This window comes from Ovis aries, chromosome 11, assembly GCF_016772045.2.
Source record: "Ovis aries strain OAR_USU_Benz2616 breed Rambouillet chromosome 11, ARS-UI_Ramb_v3.0, whole genome shotgun sequence".
NCBI classification, from domain to species: domain Eukaryota; kingdom Metazoa; phylum Chordata; class Mammalia; order Artiodactyla; family Bovidae; genus Ovis; species Ovis aries.
In genome coordinates, this window is record NC_056064.1 from 54,022,914 (window position 1) to 54,041,918 (window position 19,005).

At 53.8% G+C, this 19,005-nt stretch overlaps 1 long non-coding RNA gene across 1 annotated transcript; it reads left to right on the top strand.

The window, feature by feature from the left end:
• Positions 1-2,508: 2,508 nt before the first annotated feature.
• LOC105606289 (uncharacterized) lies at positions 2,509-4,723 on the top strand. Its single transcript, XR_001435359.4, has 3 exons — positions 2,509-2,830; positions 3,363-3,511; positions 4,523-4,723. It is a non-coding gene; the product is annotated as an uncharacterized LOC105606289 (long non-coding RNA).
• The last annotated feature ends 14,282 nt before the right edge of the window (positions 4,724-19,005 follow it).

The following is a 19,005-nucleotide window of genomic DNA, read 5'->3' on the forward strand; positions in this document are numbered from 1 at the left end:
CCCTCAGGATTCCAGGCCCAAATGGTCAGACTTGGCTTTGGCAGGCCACCTGAGGGTTATTGCTTTTGTCTCCTGACCCCAGAGGGGCTGGCTCAAGCTGGGCGGTGTGGCCATCTTTGCCTGGCCTCAGCTCAGCCCAGTGGCTCTGTCCTCTGCTTGGCTCAGCGTCTCTGCTGAGTCAGACTCTTCCTCTGACTTGTGGCTGTCCCCGAGCTTGAACTTGTCAGATGACTGGGGCCTTACCGTGTGTGTACGATTTACGGTAAAGGTGTGGCTCTCCTGACATTCTCCTGTGCAATGTGGGAGTGTATCTGCCCTAGCTTTCCAGAAAGCGCTTGGCAGTGAAATTTAAATGACTTTATAAAGTGCCCAGGTGCTTTGTCCCAGTGATTATAGTGTTTTCTCGTTGGTTGATTCAATATATATTTCTTGATGACTCATGATGGTCCTGCCCTCTAAAGCTTATACTTTAGTAGGGGAAACAAACGTTAACCAAGGAACCAAATAAGAAGGTACAGTGAGGACTTCCCTGGTAATCCAGTGGATAAGACCCTATTACCTCCGAGGCAGGGGGTACGGGTTCGATCCCTGGTCAGGGAACTAAGATACCACATGCCACAGCTCAGCCAAAAAAAATAAAAATATAAATAAAATATGTCGTATGCAGCTTACGTTTTATGAAAAAGAAGGTACAGTGCGGGTGTACAGTAAAAGGATCATATCTGGGGTCTAGGGTCTGGGGGAGCTTCTTTGTAGAAGGGGAGATTGGGCTGAGATCAGAAAGATGAACAAGAGTTAACCAGGAAAAACAAAGGGGAAAGAGTCTGCAGGCAGAGAACAGCCTTGCAAAGGCCTTAGGGTGGGATGAAATATGGTCCATATAAGGAACTCAGATATGAAGATGATAACCACTCTAATAGCAGAAAGAGAAGAGGAACTAAAGAGCCTCTTGATGAGGGTGAAAGGGCAGAGTGAAAAGGCTGGCTTCAAACTGAATATTCAAAAACTAAGATCATGACATCTAGTCCCATGACTTCATGGCAAATAGAGGGGAAAAAGCAGAAGCAGTGACATCTTTTATTTTCTTGGGCTCCAGAATCACTGCAAACGGTGACTGCAGCCATGAAATTAAAAGACACTTGCTCCTTGAAAGGAGAGCTATAACAAACCTAGACAGCTTATTAAAAAGCAGAGACCTCTGCCGACAAAGGTCCATATAATCAAAGCTATGGTTTTCCCAGTAGTCATGTACAGATCTGAGAGTTGAACCATAAAGAAAGCTGAGCATTGAAGAATTGGTGCTTTGGATTTATGGTGCCAGAGAAGACTCTTGAGAGTCCCTTGGACTGCAAGGAGATCAAACCAGTCAATCCTCAAGGAAATCAGTCCTGAATGTTCATTGGAAGCAGTGATGCTGAAGCTGAAACTCCAGTACTTTGGCCACCTGATGCAAAGAACCAACTCATTGGAAAAGACCCTGATGCTAGGAAAGATTGAAGGCAGAGAGAAGGGGGCAACAGAGGATGAGATGGTTGGAAGGCATCACTGACTCAAACGGACATAAATTTGGGCAAACTCTGGGAGACAGTAGCTGACTGGAGCCTGGCATGCTGCAGTCCATGGGACTGCAAAAGCTTCAACAGGACTTAGTGACTTAACAACAACACGCCAGTCATCAGATGGGGGCAGGGAGGGCATTCATCAGCCAGGGCTGGACCTTTGAAGGACACACCTTAGAAGGCGCCTCTGAACTTTGGCCCTTGTCCCCTCAGGCTCGCCTTGCTTCCTCCTCCTCCTCTGCCTCTATCCCTCTGCTGCCCTGTGGGAGAAGGAGCCAGGGTGAGCTTTCTGATGGGAAAACTGCAGCCCAGGAATGAGGGAGGGGAGGGGCTGGCATCCTCGCTGACATTTCACCAGTGACTTCAGCTCAAGGGGAAGTTGGGAATCTCTGGGAAGCATCCGTAGGAAACCGCAGGCCACCCGGTGTCTTGGGTCTTGTCTTCGTCACGGCCTTTCTTGTTCACTTCACTGCAAGCCCATTTACAACCGGCCCCCGACCCCCACCCCTCAACGCCCCCTCCTCCCGCCACCTCCCCCAGCCCACTCCCATGTCTTTGCTCATGCTGTCCGCTCCGCATGGAACACCCTTTCCAGGCACTCAAATTGGGTCTTTGGAACTGGATGGAGTTTCTCCTCCCCCTCCTCCCCCCCCCCCCCCCCTCCCCTCCCCTCCCCCCTCGCCTCCCCTCCCCCACCCCTGTCCCTCCTCCCCTTCCCCACCCCTCCCCCTCCTCCTCAGTGGGGCTTCTCCTCCCACAGAGCTGTTTCCTCTGCCCTTATCTCCATAGCCTGGTGAAGCTGGAGTTATCTGGGTCCGTTGGAATCTCACAGGGAGCGAACAGCCACCTCCACTCAGACCCCGCCCCCGGCCCATTCACTCGGAATCTCTGGGGCGGAGCTTTCTACCGGCTCCCTGGGCTGAGCCCGCCCGTCTGCTGGCGGGAAGCCAGAGGTCCGGGCTGAGGGCCCTGTGCCACAGGCTCTCAGCACGATGCCTTCCTGCGCGAGCCCAAACTTGTGTGCCTCAGCTTCCTTGTCGGCTTCGAGGGGATAAAGATGCCTGTCCTGGGCTGCCCTGGGGTTGGGGGTGGTGCCCCTGCATCCCCAAGTGGACGGTGAGCGAGAGGGCAGGAGCCACAGCTTCCTCGGTGCTGCGTGCAGAAGGGGAAGGGCCGTCCGTGGGAACCGGGACCCAGGCGGAAAGGAAGGCCAGGTGTCTCCACTTATCATAAGAGTCTCCAGCGTACAGTTCTCGGTACAGTTCTCCAGAGTAAGTGAATGTTCATTGGCTTTCATTTAAAACATAAATACAGGGCCTGCCAGACAGGGCCAGTGGGAGTGTTGGGAAAGGGCTGGCAGCCTTCAGGGGCTGCAGGTGGGCGAGGTCACAGAGGGGAGTCGGAGACACACGGGTCCCCACCCCATGCTCTGCCTCGCCTTGGGCAGTCCTCATGTTCTAAAAGTGCCCCTCACGGGGACCTCACTGGCGGTCCACTGGTTAAGACTCTGCGCTTCCTCTGCAGGGGTGTGGGTTGGAGCCCTAGCAGGGAACTAAAGTCCTGCATGCCACATGGTGCGACCAAAAAGTTAAAAGTGTCCTTCGAGAAGTTGCCAGATAAAATACAAGCTGCCCAGTTAGGTTTGAGCTTCAGATAGGCAAAATATAATTTTTGTAGTATAAGTATATCTCATGTAGTATTTGGGATATACTGGTGCTAAAAAATGATTGTTTGTCTGAAATTAGAATTTAACTGCACATCCTGTTGTTGTACTTGCTATATCTGGAAACCCCATGTTCTCAGTCCCCAGACCTAGACTTGTAGTCCTGGAAGGAAGGTTTGACCATCCCCCACTTGGGATTCCCAAACACCAGGCTGGGGACTGGGGCCAGCCTGTGACAAGCAAAGACCTGTCAGAGGCAAAATGAAACCAGTGAGCACAAGGCAAAGAGGTGAGGTTCTGGGGGTTTGTTTGGGGCTTTTTTTTTTTTTTTTTTTTTTAAGCAAAGCTGAGATGTTCAAAGGACTGGTCATTTTTTTTTTAAGATTTGTTTTTTATTTATTCATTTATTTATTTTTGGCCGCGCTGGGTCTTCGTTCTTGTGCACAAGCTGCCTCTAGTTGTGGCTCTCGGGAGTTATTCTTCGTGGCAGAGGATGGGCTCTAGGCAGTCGGGCTCTGTAGTTGTGACACATGAGCTCAGTTGTCCCACGGCACGTGGGATCTTAGTGCCCGGACCAGGGATCAAAACCGTGTCCCCTGCATTGGCATATGGACTCCCCACCACTGGAGTGCCAGGGAAGTCCCAGAGGGCTGGTCTTTATCCTGAAAATTTCCCTTCCTCTGTGTACAGATGTCCTACATGAGAAAAAGTCCTTTAAAAAAATAAACAATGGTAATAGGAAGTAGCATGTGTCTTTTTTTAGATATATCTTTCTGTCAAAATGAAAACATAGTCACTCCATCTTAAAATCTCCAATTAACAGGACTTCCCTGGTGGTCCAGTGGCTAAGACCTCGTGCTCCCAAATGCAGGGGCCCGGGTTCGATCCCTGATCGGGAAGTAGATTCCAAATGCTGCAATGAACTAAAGAGCCCGCGTGCCTCAACTAAAAAACATCCTATGTGATGCAACTAAGACGCAGCACAGCCATGTAAATAATTATTTTTAATGTCCAATTTGAAAAGCAAACAAAATTGGATTGTGAAATCGCAAAGCCAAGGGAGGCAAAATGATTGTCCACACACCAGATTCAGGGGGGTATGTGCCAGGGCCCCAGGCTCCAGCCTACAACCTCCCACTCTGCGCCCTTCCGTGAGTCCCTGTCCAGCCCCTCCTTTCCCTGTCCCCACCCAGCCTTCTGGCAACACCTGTTTGCTGCCCCACACCTGCCTCTCAGAGCTGTTCTCCAACTGTGGGACCTTGCGGCCTGGCTGTGACCTCCCTGCTGTGCTTCTTCCTAGCTGGGATCCTCAGGAAAAGCCCTAACCTCTCGGCTCCTGCGTTTTCGTGCCCTTGGGATGGAGACAGTGACCCCAGTGCTCAGGAGCTGCACGGGTGTGCCAACGTGCCATGTTCTTCACATTGCACACTTACAATCTGTGCAGTTTTCTAGTGTCCATGCTACAATTCAATAAAACCGTTTATTAAAAATTAACAGCTAAGTTAAGGCTCCATTAGCACAGAGGCTTCCCAAAGAAAAGCTGACACGCTTTATCTTGCTTGGAAATGTTATCTGTTGTTGTCATTACCTCCAACTTTTAAAGGGGAACAGTAATTTATTATTTGTTGCCTGCATGCAGCTGGCAGAACCCACCACTAAGGGATAAAAAGATCTTCAGCTAAGCTCACACTTAGGGCAGTTTAATGAGGTCTTATTCTTCAAAATTAACCTTCAAACCCATTACATTCCAGGAAACTAAAAATTTACACTAGTTTCCCATTTTTAATGGCTTACAATAAAAAGAAATATTTACAGCTCGAAATAAAATAGATGGCACTTTAAGTTCATTCTTCAAGTCATCCCAAATAGACATAAAAGACAGAGAAACACACATAAACCATGTGAAGAGAAACTTAAAAGACACAAGCATAATAAAAAAAACAAGATGCCCATCTCCATGGAACAGACAGTAAGCGAGGGAAGGTTTGGAGCCACACTCAGGCAGGGCTGTCAGCTATGCACGTGGACCAGTAGAAGGAAGCAACCATCACTTCCAAGCCATGACACCCAGGGACTGAGCAACTGGGTCCCCGATATGCCCAGCATCCCTCCAGGAGATGGGTTCTCTGAGCCAACAGGAAACGCCTTCGTTGTCCTGGAGTGGGACCACCAGGAGGCCAAGTGGAAACAGCTGGAAAACAGGGGAAGGCGGTGGAATGGGGGAGGACTGAAAAGAAAGAAACATCTACTCAAGATGAGTCTAGGGACTTCAGTGGTTAAGAATCCTCCTCGCAATGCAGGAGATACAGGTTCAATCCCTAGTCAGGGAACTAAGATTCCACATGTTGCAGAATAATTCAGCCCATGAGCCACGACTGCTGAGCCTGCACACTCTAGAGCCTCTGCGCCATGACAAAAGGTCCCACGTGACGCAGCTAAGACCCGGTGCAGCCAAATAAATAAATACATATTATAAGTAAGACGTCTAAAAACCTGAGCCCCAAAACGCGGGCACAGCTAATGCTAATAGAGACACTCAAGAAAAATCAACCATGGAGATGTGAAATCACACCATGATTTCCATAAGAAATGCAAATAATAGAAGAATCTGAAAATGATATGTAGGACTATCAGAGAAAGTTTTAAAATTATGAAACCCAAATGGGCTTAAATGAAACAAATATAGGTGATCATGGAAAAGAAAAAACTGGAAATCCCAGAGTTTTCAGGATCTTAATTCCCTGACCAGGGATGGAACCTGGGCCCCAGCAATGAGAGTACTGAGTCCAAACCACAGGACTACCAGGAATTCCGACCAAAATCATTCGAACACAAAATTCAGCACAGGATAAATACACATCAGTTCATACTCACATACTTAAGAGTGAAACTATAGCACATCCAAGGATAAAAAGAAAATCTGAAAAGCTGTCAGAGATGAAAAGACAGATTATCCACAAAGAAGTGAATAGATTTTTGCAGATTTCTTGGAGTCCGAAGCAGTATTTTCAAGGACTAAAGGAATACAACTATCATTCTAGAATTCTATCGCAGTCAAACTATCATTCAAGAGTGAGAACAGAGAACAGACATTTCAGACATGCAAAGTCTAAGAGTTCCCCCGCCACAGACCTCCCCTGAGAGGAGCATGGCAGGGTCAGGAAACAGAGCTGGGAGTGGCTTCTCCAAATGACAAAACAGGACAGAAATAGTACAGGGTGTGGAGGTGGAAACGGAGGGGTGACATGGATGACGGAGCCCGTGGAGATGGAGGAGGTCACGGGGATGGGGAAGTGGAGGAGCCAGTGAGAACGGTGGAGGGATGGAGGTGGAGGAGCTGATAAAAGTGGAGGAATCCGTGGGGCGAAGAAGGTGATAAGGAGGTGGAGATGGAGGGAAAGCAGGTGATGGAGCCGCAGCTGTGGGCTGGCGTCGACTTCATGGGGAAGGTGTCCAGCTTTCTGAATGGGTGCAAACAGCCTTATTTTCTCCTTTGTCACCCTCATTGCCTCTTAGGCAGTTGGAGAAACTTTTCCTTCACCTTCAGCACCCAGAACCACCTCATCTTTGCTCAGCTAGATCCGCTGGGGCATATTCAAACCACCAGACTGATCCCACCTAAAATGTCAATGTCACACTCCATTCAGAGGCGCAGGACCAGAGTGAGACTGCTCTTCACCTCTCGGCTCCGCTCCAGCCCTCCACATCCCCTCTTCCGTCACTGCCTTCTGACTCACTCCTCCGTGGGGCTGGAGGGAGAAGGAACAGGGGCAGAGCCGCTCGGGGGGTGCCGGCACAGTGTCTCCTGCCCGTGGAGTCCTGAAACCGGGTGGGTGGTGTTCAAGCACAGGCTCTGCCGCGGAGATGCCATGGGGACCCCTTCAGGCCCCGCCGCAGCCCCAGCCGGTGGTCCAGTGTACTCAGGCAGCCAGCCCTCCAAACACCCCTGACCTGGCCCACCCCGAGGGCCAGTAGAAATGCAGAGTGTGGCCACCCAGGGGACCTTCAGAGCCATCGCTGATTGTCTGCACACAAGGCCAGGCCTCCCAAGGACACCCCACTTCTCGTGTCCCCGGGCGCAGTTCTGAAGCTCAGCAAATGCCCAGCTGAGGGTCTGACCTTAAGGACTGCCTCTGTTGGCTGGGGTGGGATGGGGGGTATGCCCCCCCCCACTCTCCACCTCTATTCCTAAAACCTTGCCTCAGCCAAGCCCCTGTCAGCTTCTAGCATCCTCTGTGGTCTCGTGGCCTTGGCCTGGGCACTCTGTGTGCTTTGAAAAGTGAGAGTGAAAGTCACTCAGTTGCGTCGGACTCTTTGTGACCCCATGGACTATACAGTCTGTGGAATTCTTCAGGCCAGAATACCGGAGTGGGTAGCCATTCCCTTCTTCAGGGGATCTTCCCAACCCAGGGATCGAACCCAGGTCTACCTGCACTGCAGGTGGATACTTTACCAGCTGAGCCACCAGAGAAGGCCAAGAATACTGGAGTAGGGTAGGCTATCCCTTCTCCAGCGGATCTTTCCAACCCGGGAATCGAATCAGGGTCTCCCGCATTGCAGGCAGATTCTTTGCCAGCTGAGCTGTGTGCTTTACAGGCACCAATTCATTGAAGCCTCATCACAGTCCCATTTCACAGATGAGGAAACAGAAGTCACCTGCTCAGGGTCACACAGCTGCTTACTAGCGCAGCCTTAACCCAATTGCAGGCAGCACTCCTCCTGGCACTGTACTCGTAACCACTCTGCTGTCCTGCCTGGCCCTCTGCTGGACCACTCTGCAATCTCTGGGCAAGTCTGGAATGGAGTGTCCAGCCCCTCATCTGACACGTGCAGGCTCTGTCTTCTCTGCTTCCAGACTTCACCCAGACCCTGGGCATGGGGGAAAACCGATGGATTGGGAGCCCAGGGGTTGCTGGGGTGAAGGAATAAAGGAGTGGTTATTCTTAGTCTGGACTCTTAGCCTCCTATTCACAGGCAGGGCTTCCTGGGGGACGGGCCTCCGGGCTCTAACCCTGTAACCACAGGCACTGGACTCGGGAGGATGTCGCATTGCCTGTGCAAGGCGGTCTGCTGACCCAGCCCTGGGCAGCCGGCGGTGACTCAGCCCTGGGAAATTACAGGCTTCCCGGGATCAGCGGGCCAAGAGGGGCCTAAATACAGGTTGGGGGAAGGAGGACCGGGCAGAGCCAGGGTGGGGGCAGGGCCTCTGGGTCACACCTTTCGGGGGCCACAGATGGGCCCCAGCAAGGGGAGGTGAAGGGGACACAGACAGCCGTGGGAGGTGGGGGACAAGGAGACAGGCCCCAGCAGGAAAGAAGGGGAGAGAGATCAGGACAGGCCTGGGGACTGGGCCCTGCCTCAGCTCCTCCTCAGGGATGCAGGATGAGCCCCCTCTCAAAGGCCACATGCAGACAGAGAGGTTGGCCCTGTCCATACGCTGGCGTCTGGAACCTTCCAGTGCTCTGAATCATTACCACCCAGGAGATCACACCCATCCATCCCAAAGGAAATCAGCCCTGAATATTCAGTGGAAGGACTGATGCTAAAGCTGAAGCTCCAGTACTTTGGCCTCCTGAGGCTCACTGGAAAAGACCCTGATGCTGGGCAAGATTGAAGGTGGGAGAAGGGGACGGCAGAGGATGAGATGGTTGGATGGCATCGCCGGCTCAATGGACGTGGGTTTGCGTGAGCTCCGGGAGACAGTGGAGGACAGGGGAGCCTGGTTGCTGCAGCCCACGGGGTCGCAGAGAGCCGGCCAGGCTTAGCGGAGGAACACGCAGTGCGGGCCTGGGAAGCGTTCTCACCTTATTGCATTCCGGAGCCCAGGGCTGGGCTGTGGGTTAGGATTTGTGAATTGGCAGGAAGAGGAGGGGCTGGGGCTGATTCTCCCTGGTGCCCGTCACTCCCCACGCCCCGCCTTCCTCCCACCAGGGAGTTGGGCACAGAAAGGGACTTTCTGCGTGTTTCTGGCAGGAAATGGAAAAGAAAGAAGGACTGGCCTCCAGGCTTCCTTGCTTCCTGTCCTAATCCCCTCAAAGTGGCCCGCCTCCTCCTCGGCCTCCCCTGGGCCCCACCCGGCGGATGGGGGGTGTTTACACACTGACCCGGTGACCCAGATTCCAGGCGGTAAGGAGCTGGGAAAGAGGCTGGCAGGTTCTGAAAGGCCAGCCATTCCTCCGGAAACAAAGGCCAGTGATGGAGCTCTGAGTGTTAGGCCCACGGAACTTTCTAGAGGTGTGTGCAGCCTCCACCCGTGTCTGCTGTGAGGTCACCAGGCTCAGGCACTGGGGCAGCAGGAGAGGAGCAGAGCCAGGAGATTCGGGCTGCAGCGGTCCCTGGGCTCAGTGGGGTCCGCGGGGCTTGCGCCCTAGCTTTTCCTTCTCCCAATCCAAAGGGCGCAGCCATCCTCACTCACCACCCCGACTGCCAGAGTGACCAACATCTGGGGCAGAGGCCACCTTCCGGCTGGGCTTGTCCCTTCTCTCCGTCCCTCAGCTCGGGAGCAGTCGGCTCTGCCTCCCCGGCCGGTGCCTCTCAGTGGAAGGCAGACGAGCAGCGCGTGCTCAGGACCACCCCACAGCCTGGGCTCCTTGCCTGTTGCGGTCACTCCAGAATGGCACCCCTCCAGCTGGGGGGCACTGGGAGAAGCTGGCTAGACTGCAAGTCTGGCCCTTGACTCGTGGGTCCAGCAGGAGACAGTTCCTTGAGCTTTTCACAGAGGACCTGCCTGGGCCCAGGTCCTGTGTTCATCACTGTCCTTCAAACAGACGCTCCATCATTCAGTCAAATAATTAGGGACATCCAGGCCAAGCGCCCCAGTGGTAAAGAATCCACATGCCTACGCAGGAGATGCGAGACATGCAGGTTCGATCCCTGGGTCAGGAAGATTCCCTGGAGAAGGAAATGGCAAACCACTGCAGTATTCTTGCCTGCAAAATTCCACAGACAGGGGAACCTGGCAGGCTACAGTCCAAGGGGGTTACAAAAGAATTAGACACAATTGAGCGACTGAGCATCCTCACCCTGGATAAGACGGTGTAGACAGGTCCCTTCCTGCTCCTCTCTGCAAAACACAGCTACAAACCCTGGGGTGATGCAGGGGGCAACCAAAGGGGGTTCTGACGCGTGGAAAGAGAAGGCGAACTGATCAGGGATCCTGAGGCTGAGTCTGAATGGGAAACAGCTGGGCGTCTATGATCCCCCAGGCCCCCGTCCCAACCCAGTGGAAGCCGGCAACCCAGGTGTGCCTTCTTCAAGCAGGCTCACTGCTCTGCTGACTGACCCAAAGCCTCACCAAACACAAGCTCTGCCAGGCAGAACCAGCAAGGGGACCAACCCAGAGCCGCCAACACTAAGTGGCCAGGTGTCAGGTGGTGGTATGATTTTTGTTTCGATCACCACATTTGATTCAGAATCCTCGTCGAGGAAGAAAGTGTATTGTGCCTACATTTTCTGCTCTTTCCATTGTTCTTTATGCCTTCCTGATGCTTTGAGATTTGTTCTTTTATTATTTCCCTTCTGTCTTAAGAGTTTCTTTTCGCCATTCTTTAGATCTGTCGGCTGACAGAGGAGGCCCTTCCTTCTGGAACGGCCTGTTCTGGAATTAAAAATTCACAGTCGAGGGACTTCCCTGGCGGTTCAGTGGCTGGGACTCTGCGCTTTCAATGCAAGGGACATGCATTCTATCCCTAGTCGGGGAACTAAGATCCTGCACGCCACACAGAATAGCCAAAAAAGTTCACATTCAACAGTTCTTTCATTTCAGGCTGCCCTCAGACCTTGCTGGGGACAAGTGTCCTGGCACCTATCTGTGAGCTCAGCCAACACAGATTCTGCCACATCGCTCAGAGCCCAGCTCCACGTCCTCCTTGGAGGCACACCCTGAGGTACCCCCCAGCCAAACCCAGCAGGAGCTGGGCTTCTGGTGCATCCTCTGACCTCCCTCCTCCTTGGCTCCCCACTTCCTTGTAATTGACTTAAAGTTGTGCAATTAAAAGTTTGGTTCATTACAGCAGACAGGTGACAGCTTCAGGAGCTCACAGACTGGGGTGAGGTGAACACAGGACAGGTGAACAATGATGGTACAACCTGATGAGAGCTCAGAGGGGGAGCAGCCTGCTAGGTGAGCACAGAGCGGGAGCACACATCCTAATGTGGAGGAGTGGGGGAAGGCTTCCTGGAGGAGGTGGCCTCCTAGAGGTCAAGTTCCTCAGGTTAGGCAGAGGGAGGGAACATTCCCAGCAGAGGTGACCGTGGTACCAACCAGCCTGGGTGGGAATCCCAGGCCCTGAGCCCACCCACAGGCTGTGACTCCTTTGGGCCTGAGTTTCCCTGTCTTTAAGACTGAGAAGGAACTTGGGGCTGGGAGAGGGGAGGGCAGGGGAGTGCAGTGCCACCTGCCTTGCAGTGAGGCTCAGTGAGGACCAGGCCTACCCAGGCCCCACAGCGCCGGGTATCAGACCCTTCCTCTTGTTGCACAGTCTGCTGACCTCCGTGCTTCCTTCCAGGAGCTTCTGCCGGTGGGAAGGGCCAGGTAAGCCCCAAGCCTGCCCTTGTTCAAGGCCGGGGGATGGCCGGCTGCCCTCCACCTGCACTCCAGCAGATGGCGCTGTGGGGGCTGCCTCCCCTGCCCTCCACCTGCACTCCAGCAGGCAGCGCTGTGGACTTCGGCTGGGGCTGCCTCTACGCGGGGACGCATGGAGAGCCCAAGAGAGGCAGGACGGGCGATGTTTCCACTTGCAAAGTGGGGAGAGCATCCTTCATGGTCCCCATGCCCCCTCGCTCCAGAGAAGAGGAGTGGGGTGAAAATCCAAGCCCATTTTCAAGTGCTTCGTTTCTAAATTATCCTGGAACTGTGGCGTTTGGAGTTGAGAAGAACCTTCGAGATCTCATCCCAGACAGAACAAACCGTGCGCATTCCCTGATCTCTGAATATAGCCCCCACCCGGCGCTGAGGTGCTGGGGTTTGGTTTCTCCTACAGAGGGATCTTCCCTCTACTGTTAGGGCCCCGTCAGGCAGGTGAGAAGGTCGGGTCTCAGAGAGGCTGAGAGACTCACACCAGGGCCTGCAGCCCCTGACTGGGAGGCAGGGCTGGAAGTCTGACCCCACACGCCCAAACCGGAAGCTCTTGATGATGCGGTCTGCAGCCCCAAGGCCCCTGGAGGGCTGGACACCCCAGCTCCCTGCCCTGCAGCCTTCTCCTGTAGTAAGGACCTTGACGATCCATCTTCATCCTCATCCAACCAGGCCCACCTCTCAGACTCCAGAACTGCAGCCCTGAACAGGGCACACAGGGGCCTCCTGGGGCCTGAGTCTGTGTCCCCATCAGAGGAGAGCACTGGGGTGTCTGGGCAGCTGACGCTGTTTAGATCAGAAGGTGAGAGAAGGTGGCCAAGACCTGGCAGGGAGATGGCAGGTGCAAAGGCCCAGGGCAGAGACCAGCCTGATTTGCTGTGATCACATCTGAGAAAGAAAGGGAACCATGGGTGTGACTGAAAGGTCCTCAGGTCACCGTGATCATCATCATTGGCCTCCTCACAGTAGCTGATGTTTATAGAATGCTTGCTCAACACAGGCTCAGTGCTAACAAAGGGCACCATACACATTAATTTATTTGTTTATTTATTTGGCTGTGCTGGACCCTAGTTATGGGATGCAAACTCTTAGTAGCAGGGCATGTGAGATCTAGTTCCCTGATCAGGGATCAAACCCAGGCCCCCTGAATTTGGAGCTCAGAGTCTTAGCCACTGGACACCAGGGAAGTTTCATCATGTCCCACAGCTTCCCCAGCGCCAGGCAGGCAGCCTGTGGCAGAGCTGTCCCCTGACTCCAGGGTGCCTGCAGCTTAGTCTGCAGTTGTCCAGCCCGCAGGCGGGAGACGGACCCCAAGGTTGCGGGACTCGCCTGGAGCAAGATGAGAAACCCCCATCCGGCTCTGATGAGGCTGCTCCAAGAAGTCAGAGGACAGGCTGAAAACAGAAGCGACATTCTTCTCATTTGCAGGCAACTTCCCTCCAACGTGCGTGTCATGTGCGGGGCCGCTGACCCCAGGGTGACAAAGTCAAATGCGTGACCAGATTCACGCCCCTTGTTCTGGGCGAACTCGGGCCTCACACCTCACACACACATTTCTATCGCTGTCCCCAGAATAAATGTGTTTGTGATTTAGGAAATTCCACACCGTGTCTAATTTCATTCATTAAACAAAATCAGGAAGTAATCAGAAGGGAATCTGGCATTACTAGAGGATTCTGGCCAGGGGCTCCTGTCAGCAGCCTTTTCCCAGAGCGTGTCTTCAAATCTGATCTGGCCAACGGGAAGGTGTTTATTGAGGAGCCTGCGGTCATGTCTGGATCTTGCTGATGACGATGACAATGAAGACAGTCCATGAGGCTCAGTGAAACAGCTGGAACTTATCCGGGCATCATCCAGAGGTGAGCCCGTCCCTGTCTGGTCCAGATGTCCAGGCCCGGATCTGCAAGGCTGTGTTCTCTGTGTGGGACCAGGCAGGGGAGAGTCTGTGTCGGGGCCTGGAATCAAAACGCACTTGGCTCCTTGGTCCAGCCAAGGAGGCTCATTTCTGCCCAGCCTGGGCGTCTGCAGTCTCAGTGACTGCTGCGGGAGAACTGGACTTTGGAGGAATTCACGTTGTACCCTTCATTAAAACTGTGCTCCTCACAGCTGCTGCTGTGTTTGCAATGGGCAGAGCACCAATCTAGGGGTGCAGGGCCAGAGGCTGAGCTCCAGCTCCGCTTTTATGGACTCATTGTGTTACTTTGGGCAAATGTCTTTACCTCTCTGGACCTCACTCTCTTCCTCCCAGTCATGAGAGTGTTGGATTAGAACAGCGAGTCTCAACTGAGGATGGTTTTGCTCCCATAGGGGATAGTGGGCAAAGTCTGAGACATCCCTGGTGGTTACAGTTGAGGGTTGCTATTGGTACCTGGAGGGTAGGGGCCAAAGATGCTGCCAAACACCATATAGTGCATTAGACAGCCCCCACCACAAAGAATGAACCCGCCCTAAACTCCACCTCGTGGCTCAGATGGCAAAAATCTGCCTGCAATGCAGGAGACCCAGGTTCAATCCTTGGGTCGGGAAGATCCTCTAGAGAAGGGAATGGCTACTTGATCCAATATTCTTACCTGGAGAATCCCAAGGACAGAGGAGGCTGGCAGGTTATGTCCATAGGGTTGCAAAGAGTCAGACACGACTGAGCGACTAACACGTTCATTTTCATGATGTCAGTGGGGCCAAAGTTGATGCTGGTTGTCCAGATGACAGGAGAGGACCGAGGCCAGGCCGAGTCCTGGCTGAGCAGGACTCAAGTGGGGAGGTGGAGAAGGCCTGCTGCCTGGTTCTTCCCCCGTCCTTGAAGCTGTCCAGGGAACACAATGACATTCCAATGGGCTCCCTTTGGCTCTGGGAACAGCGGAGGTGTGAGGAGCCAGCGGCCAAGCCTGGAACTTGTGACTGCGAACCCTGGGAACTCGGGGTCAAAACGTCCTCTCAGGGCTCCGCAGAGTGTGGGGTGGCTGAGACCCAGACCCGCCCTCTCTGCTCCACCCACCTTCATTTGTTCATCTCCTTGTAGCTTCAGAGACAGGCAGGCGTCCCTTTAACCTGATATTCTCTGCCTATTTCCATCTTCATTTACAAAAATCTGTGTTCCCCTTTCAGATCTGTCCTGGAAGACGACTCTGCCCAGGAGATGGCCACCCACTCCAGAAACCCCAAACTGACCCGTAGCAACTGACCCCCCAGAAACCCCAAACTGACCCCTAGCAACTGACCCCCAGCAAAGCTGAGCCGGATTCCAGGGAAGAGCCAGGCAAAGCTTTCCCCACTTGTCTCTAGTTTGTGTTTTCTCTTCAGCTTCCTCTTGTGATTTCTAAACCAAACAGCTTCCTAGGACGCAAAATGAAGTGTTTTAAAATGAGGCAATGAAAGAAATCATTTGTTCTCTGATGACAGCTGGTTATTTTAACGGGGGTTAAAGTCCCGAGTTTCTTGGACTCAGCGCTGACTTGGGAATGCTGCCGGCTTTGTGTCCACACGAGGGCGCTCTTGACCGTGGCTGCTGGGTATGGCTCGTGTCCAGGGTCAAAACTGGAGCCCCTGGAATCAGGGCATCCATTTTCCTTTTATTTGTTTCTTTATAAACAATTTATTTATTTATTTGGCTGCACCAGGTCTTGGTCGCAGCACGTGGGCACCTTGATCTTCGCTGTGGCATGCCAGATCTTCAGTTGCAGCATGCAGGACCTAGTTCCCGACCAGGGATCAATCCCTGGACCCCCTGCCTTAGGGACATAGTTTTAGCCCCTGGACCACCAGCAAAGTCCCAGGGCTGTGATTTTTCAACCCTGGCTGTTGTCTGATTGTCTATCGGTGGCTGCTCAGCTGACCCTGGCCCTCTGTGAAGACCTGCTACTGTCCGCCTCTCTCTCTACATCCTTCCCACCCATCACTTGGCACCAGTCTCTAAAGGATTTCTCATAACGGTTCCAAAAAGCTGGAAGTGAGCTTGGTTCTGCAGCTGCTGAATCTAGAGAGTCAGTGAAGATGAATCAAAAGTCACTACACAAAAACCAAGATCGGGACTTTCCTGGTGGCTCGGTGGATAAGAATCCCCATGCCAAAGCAGCGGACATGGGTTCGATCCCTGGTCGGGGAAGATTGGACAGGCCGCAGAGCAACTGAGCCCATGCACCACACTGCTGAGCCTGAGCTCCAGAGCCCTCGAGCCACAGCTACTGAATCCACATGCCCTAGGGCCAGCAGCTCTCAGCTACTGAGCTGGCACGCTCCTGAGCCTACAGCCTGGGCTCTGCAACAAGAAGCCACCACAGTGAGAAGCCTGTTCACTGCAGCTTGAGAGTAGGCCCCGCTCTCCGCAGCCTGGTTGCAGCAACGAAGACCCAGCGCAAACAAAAATTGCTGTTCAGTTGCTCAGTTGTGTCCAGCTGTTTGCGACCCCATGGACTGACTGCAGCACGCCAGGCTTCCCAGTCCCTCACTGTCTCCCGGAGCTTGCTCAGGCTCATGTCCATCGAGTCAGTGATGCCATCCAACCATCTCATCCTCCGTCGCACCCCTTCTCCTCCTGCCCTCAACCTCTCCCAGCATCAGGGTCTTTTCCGGTGAGTTGGCTCTTCGTGTCAAGTGGCCAGTTTATTGGAGCTTCAACTTCAGCATCAAGATAAACAAAAATAATTTAATTTAAAAAAACCAACATCTGATGCATCAGAGATTAAAATATTAAAAAAAAATAAAGCCATGAAAGCAACAAGAATGTAGCAAAATTTTTGTTGTTTTTGTTGTGTTGTGTGTGGCTTGCAGGATCTCAGTTCCCCAACCAGGGCCACTCCAGTGAAAACTTGAAATCCTAATCACTAGGCCACCAGGGAATGCCCCAACAATATAGGAAAACTTAGCATGGGGAAATCCTTTCTAAGCAAGATGTAAAACCCAGAAACTGTTAAGGAAAAGAAAATAGAGTTGACCTCATAAAGACTAACAGTTGCCCCATCTCATTCAGAGCTTAAACCAAAAAGCTGGTGGCCTCGAAGGACCCATAAGGCCTTTGGGGACCTAGCTGATGCCCCCGCCCCCGCCTCTGACCTCCTCCCTGTATCTGTCAGGACAAGCCCCTTTCTGCAGTAGTGACGGATAAACCCTGACGTCACGTGCAGTGGGGACTTACTCTCACTGTAGTCCAGTGAGAGGCAGGCAGAGGCCACTTCCCATGGTGACTCAGGGATGCAGTCCATCCTGGACGCGGGCCATCACCCTTTGAGTTTGTCCAGGGGCAGCTTGTCTCCTTGGTACCGGGTCCCTGTCCCCAGCAGCCAAGTCCTGCGGCGGCAGAATCCAGGCACAGGTGAGGGAGGTGCCCGGCCACACCTGATGCCCGTCCTCATTCGGTTTGCTGAGCGGAACTCAGACTTTCTCTACTTGGCTTCTGAACACAAAGGATCTCCCACTTGTTCGTCTATCCGTGGGTCAGCAGAGAGTGGTTCTGAAACCAGGTGACCAGGTCCCAGAGAGCTAAGCATCACCCCTACCCCTGCCCACTGGCCACCAGGGACCCTGCCCCTCCTCCAGGCTTCTCCCACACCGTCTATACTGCATGGATCCCCCAGACACCTCCGCAGTGTCAACACAGACCCAGCACTCACACACATGTACACATAAGCATGCCTACACACGCCAGTGCCTGAGGGGGTGCCAGGGTGGCGACATCCTCTCCCAGAAGCACTGGCAGGGACAGAGCTGCCGGGCAGGGCTCAAGGTATACCTGTCAGTGGGCGGCTCCTGACCCAGGATTTCAGGAAAGTGAGCAGGTGCCTCACCTTGCCCTCAGGGCCACCCCATAGCTGGGCCAGGGTCACCTTCCCCACCAGGCCCTGGAGGCTGGCTCAGGATTCTTCTGGGGGCCAAGAACATATTTTAATTTCTCCTAAAATCAGAAGGAAACATGAGCACAGTGTCCCTCGATTTCCGGAGTGGGGAAGCGGCTCCAGGAGCCCCTGTGGAGCCCTGATCCAGTGCATCCAGGGGACACCTGGGCTCCACAGCCGCGGGTTTCAAGTCCTCAGATTCGCCCACCTGCGGCTCGAACCAGCCACGGTCAGTTGAATCTGTGGACATGAAACCTGTGGCCACGGGGGGCTGACTGTCTCAGTGCTGAGGGTATAGTGAGTCCAGACTGCCTCTCATGCACTTTTATGCCTCCAGCCGTGAAACATCTTCACTCACGTTGTCTGATGGAGAAAGACAGCCTCCACCTGGGGCTTCCCAGGTGGCACTGGTGGTAAAGAACCCGCCCGGCAATGCAGAAAACGTAAGAGATGCAGGTTCAGTCCCTGGGTGGGGGAGATCCCCTGGAGGAGGGCATGGCCACCCACTCCAGCAATTCTCGCCTGGAGAATCCCCGTGGACTGAGGAGCCTGCCAGGCCTCCATGGGGTCGCAGGATCGGACAGGACTGTGATGGCTTAGCACACACGTGAGGCCAGAAGCGAGGAGAACTCCATTCCACTCCATAGACATCTTGGGGTGTCTGCCCTGAGGCAGGTGCTGTCCTTGGCCCCGGCGGGGACAGAGCCGTGGGCCAAGGACACACACACCGACTGTGAGTGCAGGAGCTGTGCCCCCACCCCGGGCCTTGTGCTCAGCCCTGCACAGAGAGTGACGGGTGGGGGTAGACAGAGAGAAGGTGCTGGAAGGCCCAGAAGCAGCTGTCCCCAGCAGCCACCTCCCTCCACAGCAGGCTGTCTGTCTCCATTTCCATGGTCGGCCGAGCAGGGGGACAGTCAGCGACATCTAACCACCCCTGTGGCTCTCGTTTCCTCCCTGAAATGGGAGGAGACGGTGCTGCAAAGCTTTCTTGTTTCGTGTGCCCTGCCTTCAGATCTCGCCTTTGGCAGCTTGTCCCCATCCCGGAGGACCCTCCCCGGCAGGTACTGGTGTCTCCTCAGACCTGGGCCCCGGCTGGGTCCCCAAGTCCTTGGAGTGTCCCAGCTGTCCTGCACCCCTGCATTAGCAGACCGGCTCTGATAACCACTTGCTGGCTGTATCTTGACAGCGACCTGAGGAGATAACCTGCTTCCTCCCATTTTATCGTCAGCGACAGCATTTTATCATCAGTGACAGCAAGCAGGTGAGACCCAGGGCTGTGGGAGCTCCTGGCTAGACTCAGGGCCGCTGTTCAGGGAGCACCCCCTCCCTTCTCTGGGCTGCACCTTCTTAAGCTGTAAGAGCTTGTGGCTCAGCTGGTAA